Below are 13600 nucleotides of genomic sequence, written 5' to 3'. Positions count from 1 at the left end.
AAAGGGCTATTTTGCCTAAAACATTTTGATAATGATCTAGAGAAGTTCAGGAGAAATATTGAGGCACCTAACGTATCATAATATTTGTGCCTACTGACTAAATTTGTTTCCTCCAGGGTAGAACAGTAGCTATAACCCCTGCTCCCTAGTTCAATTTGTCAAGCTCTGAAGACATTTTTCCAACTAATAATGATTGAGCAGATGGAAAGTACTTACGTAATGTCTGGTTTGCAGGAGTTTTGTCTAAGAAGCTTTCAAAAATTATTTTATTTCACCCTTACGTCATTCCTTTGAAATACTAAGGGAGGACTTCAAACTTAATCTTGTACAAAACAAATCACAAGTCATGGAGAGGCTAACTGGCTTTGACTGTGCTTGAAAAATAAGGGGTGGAACTTGATACCCACCACCACTCCATTCATAAGACTGGGCTGTCTCCACTGAATGCAGAGAAAGTGACTTTGATTCTGGAATGCAGATATGCAATTATTACCTAACACTACATCATTCATTCATTTTACTGAATAAATATTTATTGAAGCCTTACTATATACCAAAGTTCAAGACGCTTGAGATATAAGGGCCAAAAAGAAAGAAAAGTTCCCTGTTCTTGTAGAACTTAAAACTTGTTAGTGAAGAGAGATGGAAATAATCAAGCACATTAATGCATGCACAGGTTAATTACAGATGATGAAAAGAGTTTTGAAGAAAACAAAACATAATACCATAAGAGAGTGGCCAGCTGGAGAAAATAAACATTAGATACAGCGAAGAAATTCTCTCTGCAGAGCTGATATTTCAGCTGGGTAAGATCTGAATGAAGTGTAGAGTCCATGGAGGGGATGTCTGGATGCAGAACATCCAAGACAAAGACCCACAGGCTAAAAACATTTTGATACGTGCAGAGATTCCAAAGAACAGAAGAAAGACCAGGGTGCCTTTTTCACTATCTCAGCTTCATTGGTCAGAAGCATTATGATCAAGGAGAGTGATAGGGATGAAGGGGAAATAAACAGGAACTGAATTGTCATGGGCCTCTTGGGTTGTTATACAGACTTTAGATCTTGTTCTAGTGACACTGAGAAAACCACTGGAACGGTTTTCACAGGAGGATCTATGTGATCTGATCACTCTGGCTGTTACATGAGTGTGTGTGTGTGTGTGTGTGCATGAACACCAGGAATGGACAGGTGTGGAGGGGGTAGATAGTAAGAGTGGAAGCAGGGTGAGCTAAGAGCTGTGGTAAGAGCCTAGATAATACCAGCTTGGACAGCCTGAGTAAAGAAAGTAAGAAGTGGGCTTAGATATTGCAGCTTCTGGTTTTGCTCTCTTAAAATGTTGCCATGAGACCACCATGTAAGAAAGCCAATCTAGCTTACTACAGGATGAGGAGTCATCTAAAAGAAAAGAGAAGAAACCAAGGCACTCCAGCTGACAGCTGGCACCTACTGGTGAACTTGTGAATGAAGCCTTCTTGGTCTTCCAGCCTAGCTAGCCTGTCAGCTAAATTAGCCCCATGAGTGAGCCCAGCAGAACCTCCCAGCCAACCCACAGAATTGTGAGAAATAATACATTACTTTTTTTAAAAAGCTACTACATTTTGTTTTAGTTTGTTACGTAGCCATAGATAGACAGCTGCAACAAATTGTATCTGGAATGTGAGGGGTATAGAGGAATTAAGGATAAGTCTTAAAATCTTAGCTTCAACAGTTGAGTCAAAAATAATACCATTTACTGAGTTGGAGCATATTGAGAAAGGAAAGGTTGAGGTAAAAAAATCACAAGTTCTGTTTTGGCTAGTTTGAAAATGTCTGCTAGCCATACATTTAGAATTAAGAGACGTCAATAATGGGGATATAATTTTGAAAGCCATTAACATATAAATAGGATGTAAAGCCATGGGACTAGATGAGAGCTCTAAGAACAGAATGCAGGTAGTGAAGGGTAGAACTAGGACTGAGTCTGGGGTGCTCCAACTTTTGAAGTTTGGTTAGAAAAGGAAGAACTAACAAGAACAGCAACAAAGACAGAGACTGAGCCATGAATGTTTTGAATGTTTGTCAGAAAAGGAAGAATCTACAGCAACGATGACAAGACAGAGAAGACAGATTTCCAGTGAGTAAGAGAAAATCCAGGAAGGAGAGTATGGCTCTATGCAAGCCAAGCGAAGAGGGTGTTTGAAGAAAATGGATATGATCAAATGCTGCTGGGATGCAGCAGGGAGACTACGGGACCTGTCAACATGGCAGCCACTGGAACCATGAGCGTCTGTAGTGGAGTGAAGACTGCCCTATAGACCGCTCTCCCTCAAAACTTCACCATGCAGGGGAGCAGAGAAATGCAACAGGAGAAAGCCAGGGAGCTGTTACATCAGGAAAGTTTGTTTCGTTTGTAAGTTTTTTTGTCTTATTTTGTTTTATTTTTAAACCCTCCTAGCCCCTAGTCATATCATAGAATCATAAGCCCAGAGAGTTCCATACATTCCAGTTCAGCCCCTCAATTTACAGATTAGGAAACTGAAGAGACACAAAAAAGCAATTACCCTGTTCATAATCATACAATAAGTTATTGGCTGAGTTGTGGCTGATTACACACCAGATTTTCGGACCAACAACCTGTCCATTAAGGAGTAATTGATCCTACAAAAGGAGCTTCTCTGACAAGTACCAATGTCAATAATTATTGTATCTATATAGTCATTGGATTATTATTTAAGGAAGTGCAGAGCTGTCCACACATTACATGAAAGGAGCCTACAAATGCCTCTCTAATCTCATCTTTGCTTACATGCCCCTTTCCACTAAAAGTATTACCCAGCAAAAGCCTGTTATAAGAAATAGCTAGCTCTCTCTAGGGTAAAAATTTTTAAACATGTTGGGAATGCAAAGTAGTAATTTATTATATTTGTCTACTTTTCTTTCCAAGTCCCTGATTATTAGGGGGTAATCTAAGAATTTTAAACTTTTGTCTGAGAAGAAAGACTAAACAAAATTACTTAAAAGATGGGTTCATTACAATAGAAAAGTGTTTTATTCTCTTTTTATCCGTAGCATTGTCAAAACAATGTGTTAAATATCACTATAAGAAATATATAACCTAAATACCAAACAAATAAGAGAATAAAAACTTTTATACCATCCTATACTGACCGTATTTTCTGTAAAGGCCTCATCTTCAGTGACGTATGTGGGCTGCCATTCTAGAGGGTTCTGGAAGCAGCCAAGGATTTGCCTTGGGTTTCTGCACTCCAGGGTGCTCTGTTCTCATTACATCAAGCAGCTAGAACAGACACAGCCAATATCTTTCAGAGATGAATGACCAGACTGTTCAGATATGCCTGATATGAAGAGTAAACAAGTCAAAGTTTCCTCCAAGTCCTCTGTTACAGGCTGAATGCATGTCTTCTCAAAATTCATATGTTGAAGCCCTATTCCCCAACGTAGTTGTGTTTGGAATAAGGAAGTAATTAAGGTTAAATGAGGTCATAAGGCTTGGACCCAATCCAAAGGGAGTAGTTTCCTTATAAGAACAGGCACCAGAAAGTTCTCTCTCTCTCTCTCTCTTTCTCTCTCTCTCTCTCTCTTTCTCTTTCTCTCTCTTTGCCATGTGAGGACACAGCAAGAACGTTGGTCACCTGCAAGCCAAGGAGAGAGCCCTTGCTAGGAAATGAATTGGTCAGCACCTTGATCTTAAACTTCCCAGCCTCCAGAATTGTGAGAAAATAAATTTCTGTTGGCTAAGCCACCCAGACAGTGCTATTTTATTATGGAAGCCTGAGAAGGCTAAGACATCTTCCATGAGCGTGTGGGATGTAAGGATCTAAGACTGGAGCCAGTCTCTAATCTTGACATAATTTATTTATTTTATTTTATTTCAATAGTTTTTGGGGTACGGGTGGTTTTTGGTTACATGGTTAAGTTCTTTAGTGGTGAATTCTGAATTTTTGGTGCACCTGTCACACAAGCAGAGTACACCGTACCCAGTATGTAGTCTTTTATACCCCAGCCCCTCCCACCTTTCCCTGTGAGTCTCCAAATCCATCATATCATTTTTATGCCTTTGCATCCTCATAGCTTAGCTCTCACTTATAAGTGGGAATATATAATGTTTGTTTTTCTATTCCTGAGTTATTTCACTTAGAATAATGGCCTCCAGCTCCATCCAAGTTGCTGCCAAAAGCCATTATTTCGTTCCTTAGTATGGCTGAGTAGTATTCCATGGTGTATATATACCACATTTTCTTTATCCACTTGTCAACCAGCATTTACTGAAAATCTAATCCATTATAGATGCTGAGAGATACAAAAGTAAGTAAATAAGGTAGAAAGCCACCAAAATAAGCCCTCACATTGTCTGTGTTTTCTGCTCACCCCCAGGCAACACTCTTCTAGTGCTTTCACCCAGGATCCTATTTCTTCTGATCCTGACCTCATCCTCAATATGTAGCATTTCTTGCTCTCATCCTGAGCCACCCAAACATTTTTGTTACTTCTTCCACACAGGATATCTTTTCTTTAAATAAAGTATTTATTTTGGATATGCTACCTTTAAATTTTTGTTTCACATTATCTCCCCTAGAACAAAGAAAATCTTATTTAAGTCATTTAAAATATTAACTATTTTTCAGGAGGCCACATGGTATGGAAAGACCATGGACTTTGGAGGCCAATAAACTAGAGTATGTAATGCCAGCTCTTTCTTTCTGACCAACTTTTTGCTTAAATTTTCCCTTCCATTTGAAATGACTTCCAGTGCCTCCTTCTCCTTTACCGGTAGAGTTGCTTACTTTTAGACTCTGTCGATGTGTCTCTTGGTAGCCATTGACTGGAGAGTTTTTGAGTATATTGTGTTTGCACTGTAGCCCTGTTTTTCTTACAGAAACCCAGAAAAAGAGATTGAGGTGGTGTAAAAAAAATCTTATAGATCTAATTATTTTTCTTTTTTTATTTTTTTAATTATTATTTTATTTTATTTTCCCATAAGTTATTGGGGTACAGGTGGTGTTTGGTTACATGAGTAAGTTTTTAAGTGATAATTTGTGAGACCCTAGTGCACCCATCACCTGAGCAGTATACACTGCACCATATATGTTGTCTTCTATCCCTTGCCCCCCTCTCACTCTTCCCCGCAAGTCCCTAAAGTCCATTGTATCATTCTTATGCCTTTGGATCCTCATAGATTAGCTCCCACAGATTAGTGAGAACGCATGATGTTTGGTTTTTCATTCCTGAGTTAATTCACTTAGAATAATAGTCTTCAGTCTCATCCAGGTCATTGCAAATGCTGTTAATTCACTCCTTTTTATGGCTGAGTAGTATTCCATCACATATATGTATACCACAGTTTCTTTATCCACTCGTTGATTGATGGGCATTTGGGTTGGTTCCACAATTTTGCAATGGAGAATTGTGCTGCTATAAACATGCGTGTGCAAGTATCTTTTTCAAATAATGACTTCCTTTCCTCTGGGTGGATACCCAGTAGTGGGATTGCTGGATCAAATGGTAGTTCTATTTTCCATTCTATAAGGAATCTCCACACTGTTTTCCATAATGGCTGTACTAGTTTACATTAGTACTAGTACCCACCAGCAGTGTACACGTGTTCCCTGAGCTTTATCCACACCAACATGTACTGTTTTTTGGTTTTTTGATTATGGCCATTCTTGCAGGAGTAAGGTAGTATCACACCGTGGTTTTGATTTGCATTTCCCTGATCATTACTGATGTTGAGCATTTTTTCACATGTTTGTTGGCCATTTGTGTACCTTCTTTTGAGAATTTTCTATTCATGTCCTTAGCCCACTTTTTGATGGGAATGTTGATTTATTTGAGTTTGTTGCAGATTCTGGGTATTAGTCCTTTGTCAGATGTATAGATTGTGAAGATTTTCTCCCACTCTGTATGTTGTCTGTTTACTCTGCTGACTGTTCCTTTTGTCATGCAAAAGCTCTTTAGTTTAATTAAGTCCCAGCTGTTTTCTTTGTTTTTATTGAATTTGCTTTTGGGTTCTTGATCATGAAATCCTTGCCTAAGCCAATGTCTAGAAGAGTTTTTCCAATGTTATCTTCCAGAATTTTTATAGTTTCAGGTCCTAGGTTTAAGTCCTTAATCCATCTTGGTTGATTTCTGTATAAGGTGAGAGATGAAGATCCAGTTTCATTCTCCTACATGTGGCTAGCCAATTATCCCAGCACCATTTGTTGCTGAAAGGTGTCCTTTCCCCACTTTATGTTTTTGTTTGCTTTGTTGAAGATCAGTTGGCTATAAGTATTTGGGTTAATTTCTGGGTTCTCTATTCTGTTCCATTGGTCTATGTGCCTATTTTTATACCAGTACCATGCTGTTTTGGTGACTATGGCCTTATATTATAATGTGAAATCATGTAGTGTGATGCCTCCAGATTTGTTCTTTTTGCTTAGTCTTGCTTTGGCTATGTGGGATCTTTTTTGGTTTCATATGAATTCTCGAATTGTTTTTTCTAACTCTGTGAGGAATGATGGTGGTATTTTGATGGGGATTGTGTTGAATTTGTAGATTGCTTGTGGTAGAACGGTCATTTTCACAGTATTGATTCTACTCGTCCATGAGCATGGGATGTGTTTCCATTTGTTTGTGTCATCTATGATTTCTTTCCGCAGTGTTTTGTAGTTTTCCTTATAGAAGTCTTTCAACTCCTTTGTTAGGTATATTCCTAAGTATTTTTTTTTTTTTGGAGGTATTGTAAAAGGGGTGGAGTTCTTGATGTGATTCTCTGCTTGGTCACTGTTGGTGTATAGAAAAGCTACTGATTTGTGTACGTTAATCTTGTATCTGGAAACTTTGCTGAATTCTTTTATTAGTTCTAGGAGCTTTCTGGACGAGTCCTTAGGATTGATATGACTCCAAAAGCAGAGGCAAAAAAGGCAAAATAAGACACATGGTATTGCACCAAATTTAAAAGCTTCTCTACAGCAAAGAAAACACTCAACATACTGAACAGACAACTTTTGCAATGGGAGAAGCTATTTGCAAACTATACATGTGATAAAGGATTAATATCCAAAATATGTAAGAACTCAATAACAACAACAACAAAAATCTGATTTTTAAAATGGACTAAGGACCTATACAAATATATTTTGAAAGAAGACATACAAATGGCCAGCAGGTATATTTTTAAATGCTCAACCATACTAATCATCAGGGAAACGCAAATTAAAGCCACAATGAGATATCACCTCACTGGTATTAGAATGACTACTATAAAAAAGACAAAAGATAAAATTGTTGGCAGGGATATGGAAAAAAGGGAATCCTTGTACACTGTTGATGGGAATGGAAATAAGTACAGCCACATGGAAACTGTATGGAGGGTCCTGTAAAAATTAAAAATAGGCCAGGCACAGTGGCTCACGCGTGTAGTCCCAACGCTTTGGGAGGCCAAGGCAGGTGGATCACGAGGTCAAGAGATCGACACCATCCTGGCCAACATGGTGAAACCCGGTCTCTACTAAAAATACAAAAATTAGCTGGGCATGGTGGCACGTGCCTGTAGTCCCAGCTACTTGGGAGGCTGAGGCATGAGTATCGCTTGAACCCAGGAGGTGGAAGTTGCAGTGAGCCAAGACCACGCCACTGCACTCCAGCCTGGGGACGGAGCAAAACTCTGTTCTCAAAAAAAAAAAAATTGAAAATTAAAAATGGAGCTACCATTTGATCCAGCAATCCCACTACTAGATATATAGGAAAGGAAAGGAAAAGAAAGGAAATCAATGTCTTAAAGAGATATCTGCACTTCCATGTTTATTACATTAGTCACAATAGCCAAGATATGAAATCAACCCAAGTGGCCATCAATAGGTGAATGAATAAAGAAATTGTGAAATATATATTTGCAACGACATATGTTCAGCCCTAAACCTGTCATTTTTGACAATATGGATGAACCTCAAGTATGTGATGCTAAGTGAAATAAGCCAGGCACAGAAAGACAAATATTGCATGATCTCACATATATGTGGAATCTGAAAATCTCCAACTCATAGAAGCAGAGAGTAGAACAGTGGTTGCCAGGGCCTGGGAGTAGGGAAAAGGAGGAGGTGTTGGTCAAAAGGTACAAGGTTTTAGTTAGGCAGGATAAATATCTGCTGGAGATCTAATGTTCAGTATGCTGACTATAGTTAATAATAATAATTTGAAATTTGCTAAAAGAGTATGTCTTAAATGTTCTCACCATACAAAAAATATAAATATGTGCGGTGATGAATGTGATAATTAGCTTGTGGTAATCATTTCACATTGTGTATGTATGTCAAAACATCACTTTGTGTACCTAAATATATGTAATTTTTATTTGTCAATCATACCTCAAAAATGCTGGAGGGCAAGTAAACACATACACACTAAGAATATATTTTACTCATAATGAGTTGAAAATTGTATGAAGCCTCCAGGCCAGAGCACCAGAAATAAATGGGATAAGATCATAAACTTTTATGAAAATAGAAACAAACTTTCTCTTTCATTTTCTATTTTGTCTTTATGTTTGCCTTCTCTGCCATCACACACACACATACATTTTTAAATAGTAGCAAAAGTGAGTTAGGAAATTCTGTTCCTTAAGACAGGAATAGATGTTGTAAGATAATTACCTGAATTTTTTTCTCAGTAATTAGAGATTTAAAATCAGTTTAAATTGCTTAAAATGCTTCCCACAAAAAAGTCCTTAAAACACTAAGACACTAACACTACGTTCTCTAAATATAAACAACTTTCTTAGCATGTAACCCATGGAGCTGCAGAATTTATTTCTATATGAAAAGTCATAACCTAATCTCTATAATAATTTTGTATTTAATGTTCATTTAAAAACCTTGTAATCAAATAGTATAACCTATAACTTGCAATTATTGGATGTCTATGATGTGCTATGGGTTTTACACACTTAATTTACTTCTCACATCAAACGTATAACAACATTACTATTGTCTTTATTTCATACACAAGGAAACAGAAGTTTTGAGAGATTAAGCAAAATGCCCAAGATCACAAAGCTAGTAAACGATTTAACTATCTTCTTTTTCCCCCAGCATTTAATAGCATCTAACATTATATATTCATCGCTTGTTTATTGTTTTTCTCCTATTACTAGATGGTATGTCTGATGAAAGCAAGAGTTCATGAGCCTTTTGTCTGCTTTGCTTATTGCTGTATCCATAGCATCTAGAACACTGCCCGTCATGGATAATGTTAAATAATTAGTGAAGAAAGCATGAAAAAAGAAAGCACACAAAAGTATAGACCAGTATCTCTCCTAAACAAAAATAGAAACATTATAAATAAAACTTTAATAAAGAAAATTCAGTACTGTACAAAAATTGGGTTTATCTCTGCAATGTAGGCTGGAGGGGTTGTCCTTAGAAAACATATACACATAATTGACAACACTAATTTTTTTAAAAGATGAGAAATTATATTATCGTCTGTATAGAAGCATTAAATCATTTGAAAAATTTAACAACTTTTAAAATACACAATAAACTGTCTTAGAAAACTAGGAATAGAAGGAAATGTAATTAACCTTATTACAAATGAAACAAAAATATGCAATATTCTTAATGTTGAAAAGTAATGATTAAGCCATCTTCACTGCTTTTATTCAACATTGTACTGCAGACCACAGGCTAGTCAGTAATAAAAGAAAAAAGTATATGTAATATATTATGTTTGATATATTTTATGTATATATTACATATATATGCATTGAAAGGAAAGAAACAAAACTTTTATTATTCACAGATGATATTGTCTACTCATTAGTGTTTCTCAAACTATTCATGAAGGGCCAGTTTTCTTTCCAATTTGTCACGGACTAATACTTTTGAAAAATACAGTAGAAATGAGTTAATAGAGAAGGAAAATCTTAAAAAGGCATACAACATACAAACTACAATTTTTATTATTAGATTCAGCAGATATATATTTGCTCCATCAACTTGCTTAAAAAGTTTCTAAACTTTTGGTTACAGTTTATCTTATCACAGGAACTCACTGGTTTAGGAACTAGCACTGGTTCACAGAACACACAATGAGTAACATTGATCTACACAGAAAACCCCCCCACCAAAAAATTCATGTCGAATTCTTAAAATTAGTAAGATAATTTAGCAAAGTGGCTGTGTTTAAGATCATATCACAAAAATCAATTACATTTATAGATACCAGCAACAAACCAAAAATATTTTTAAAGGTATTTACAAATAAGCATAATAAAATCTATCTAGGGAAAATCTTGAATCTTTATTGGAGTATTTTAAAGAAGAACTGAGTAAAATGGAAAAATATGCTATATTCATGGATAGAAAGAATACAATTTATTTTGATGTAAATTATTCATAGATTGATTTATAAGTTAAGGGCAGTAATAAATAAAACCCTCTTTTATTCCTAGTATTGAGTTCTGTCTCTCAATTAATCATCCTACTAGGAACTTAGCAATTTTGTTGAACTTTTCAAGCACCAAATTTAGCTTTAAAATTTTTCTTTATTATTTATTTTCTATTTCAATGATTTCTGCATTCATTATTTATTTTCTTTTTTCTTACTTTGGTTTTAATTTGCTCTTTTGTCCCCAGCTTCTTAGGATAGAACCCTATCTCACTTTTTTTAAGCCCATTTTCATCTTTTTTTAATTAATATACCTTAAGTTCATGGGTACATATTCACAACGTGCAGGTTTGTTACATGAATATACATGTACCATGTTGGTTTGCTGCACCCATCAACTCGTCATTTACATTAGGTATTTCTCCTAATGCTCTCCCACCACCATCCCCCCACCCCACGACAGGCCACAATGTGTGATGTTCCCTGCCCTGTTTCCAAGTGTTCTCAGTGTTCAGTTCCCACCAATGAGCAAGAACATGCGGTGTTTGGTTTTCTGTCCTTGTGACAGTTTGCTCAGAATGACAGTTTTCAGTTTTATCCATGTCCCTGCAAAGGACATGAACTCATCCTTTTTTATGGCTGCATAGTATTCCATGGTGTATATGTGCCACATTTTCTTAATCCAATCTATCATTCATGGACATTTGGGTTGGTTCCAAGTCTTTGCAATTGTGAATAGTGCCGCAATAAATATACATGTGCATATATCTTTATAGTAGCATGATTTATAAACCTTTGGGTATATAGCCAGTAATGGCATCCCTGGGACAAATGGTATTTCTAGTTCTAGATCCTTGAGGAATTGCCACGCTGTCTTCCACAATGGTTGAACTAGTTTACGCTCCCACAAACACTGTAAAAGCATTCCTATTTCTCCACATCCTCTCCAGCATCTGTTGTTTCCTGACTTTTTAATGATGGCCATTCTAACTGCCATGAGATGGTATCTCATTGTGGTTTTGATTTGCATTTTTCTGATGGCCAGTGATGATGAGCATTTTTTCATGTGTCTGTTGGCTGCATAAATGTCTTCTTTTAAGAAGTGTCTGTTCATATCCTTTGCCCACTTTTTGATAGGGTTGTTTGTTTTCTTATTGTAAATTGGTTTAAGTTCTTTGTAGATACCGGATATTAGCCCTTCGTCAGATGTGTAGATTGCAAAAATTTTCTCCCATTGTGTAGGTTGCCTGTTCATTCTGATGGTGGTTTCTTTTGCTGTGCAGAAGCTCTTTAGTTTAATTAGATCCCATTTGTCAATTTTGGCTTTTGTTGCCATTGCTTTTGGTGTTTTAGTCATGAAGTCCTTTCCCATGCCTATGTCCTGAATGGTATTGCCTAGGTTTTCTTCTAGGGTTTTTATGGTGTTAGGTCTAACATTTAAGTCTTAATCCATCTTGAATTAATTTTTGTATAAGGTGTAAGGAAGGGATCCAGTTTCAGTTTTCTACATATGGCTAGTCAGTTTTCCCAGCACCATTTATTAAATAGGGAATCCTTTCCCCATGTCTTGTTTTTGTCAGGTTTGTCAAAGCACAGATGGTTGTAGATGTGTGGTGTTACTTCTGAGGGCTCTGTTCTGATCTGGTGGTCTACATCTCTGTTTTGGTACCAGTACCATGCTGTTTTGGTTACTGCAGCCTTGTAGTATAGTTTGAAGTCAGGTAGCATGATGCCTCCAGCTTTGTTCTTTTGGCTTAGGATTGCCTTGGCAATGTGGGCTCTTTTTTAGTTCCATATGAACTTTAAAGTAGTTTTTCCAATTCTGCGAAGAAAGACATTGGTAGCTTGATGGGAATGGCGTTGAATCTATAAATTACTTTGGGCAGTGTGGCCATTTTCACAATATTGATTCTTCCTATCCATGAGCATGGAATGTTCTTCCATTTGTTTGTGTCCTCTTTTATTTCCTTGAGCAGTGGTTTGTAGTTCTCCACGAAGAGGTCCTTCACATCCCTTGTAAGTTGGATCCCTAGGTATTTCATTCTCTTTGTAGCAATTGTGAATGGGAGTGCACTCATGATTTGGCTCTCTGTTTGTCTGTGATTGGTGTATAGGAATGCTTATGATTTTTGCACAGTGACTTCGTATCCTGAGACTTGCTGAAGTTGCTTATCAGCTTAAGGAGATTTTGGGCTGATATGACAGGGTTTTCTAAATATACAATCATTTCATCTGCAAACAGAGACAATTTGACTTCCTCTTTTCCAAACTGAATACCCTTTATTTCTTCTCTTGCCTGATTGTCCTGGCCAGAACTTCAACACTATGTTGAATAGGAGTGGTGAGAAAGGGAATCCCTGTCTTGTGCCAGTTTTCAAAGGGAATGCTTCCAGTTTTTGCCCATTCAATATGATATTGGCTGTGGGTTTGTTGTAAATAGCTCTTATTATTTTGAGATACATTCCATCAATACCTAGTTTATTGAGTTTTTAGCATGAAGGGCTGTTGAATTTTGTCAAAGGCCTTTCTGCATCTATTGAGATAATCATGTGGTTTTTGTCTTTGGTTCTGTTTATGTGATGGATTGCATTTATTGATTTCTGTATGTTGAACAAGCCTCACATCCCAGGGATGAAGCTGACTTGCTCGTGGTGCATAAGCTTTTTGATGTGCTGCTGGATTCGGTTTGCCAGTATTTTACTGAGGATTTTTGCATCGATGTTCATCAGCGATATTGGTCTAAAATTCTCTTTTTTTGTTGTGTCTCTGCCAAGTTTTGGTATCAGGATGATATTGGCCTCATAAAATGAGTAAAAGAGGAGTCCCTCTTTTTCTATTAATAGGAATAGTTTCAGAAGGAATGGTACCAGCTCCTCTTTGTACCTTTTGTAGAATGCAACTGTAAATCTGTCTGGTCCTGAATTTTTTGGCTGGTAGGCTATTAATTATTGCCTCAATTTCAGAGCCTGTTATTGGTTTATTCAGAGATTTAACTTCTTCCTGGTTTAGTCTTGGGAGTGTGTATGTGTCCACAAATTTATCCATTTCTTCTAGATTTTCTAGTTTATTTGCATAGAGGTGTTTATAATATTCTCTGATGGTAGTTTGTATTTCTGTGGGATCGATGGCAATATCCCCTTTATCATTTTTTATTGCATCTATTTGATTCCTCTCTCTTTTCTTCATTAGTCTTGCTAGTGGTCTATCAATTTTGTTGATCCTGTAAAAAAAAG

Source organism: Symphalangus syndactylus, chromosome 4, assembly GCF_028878055.3.
Source record: "Symphalangus syndactylus isolate Jambi chromosome 4, NHGRI_mSymSyn1-v2.1_pri, whole genome shotgun sequence".
NCBI lineage: Eukaryota > Metazoa > Chordata > Mammalia > Primates > Hylobatidae > Symphalangus > Symphalangus syndactylus.
This window is presented reverse-complemented; position numbering follows the sequence as displayed.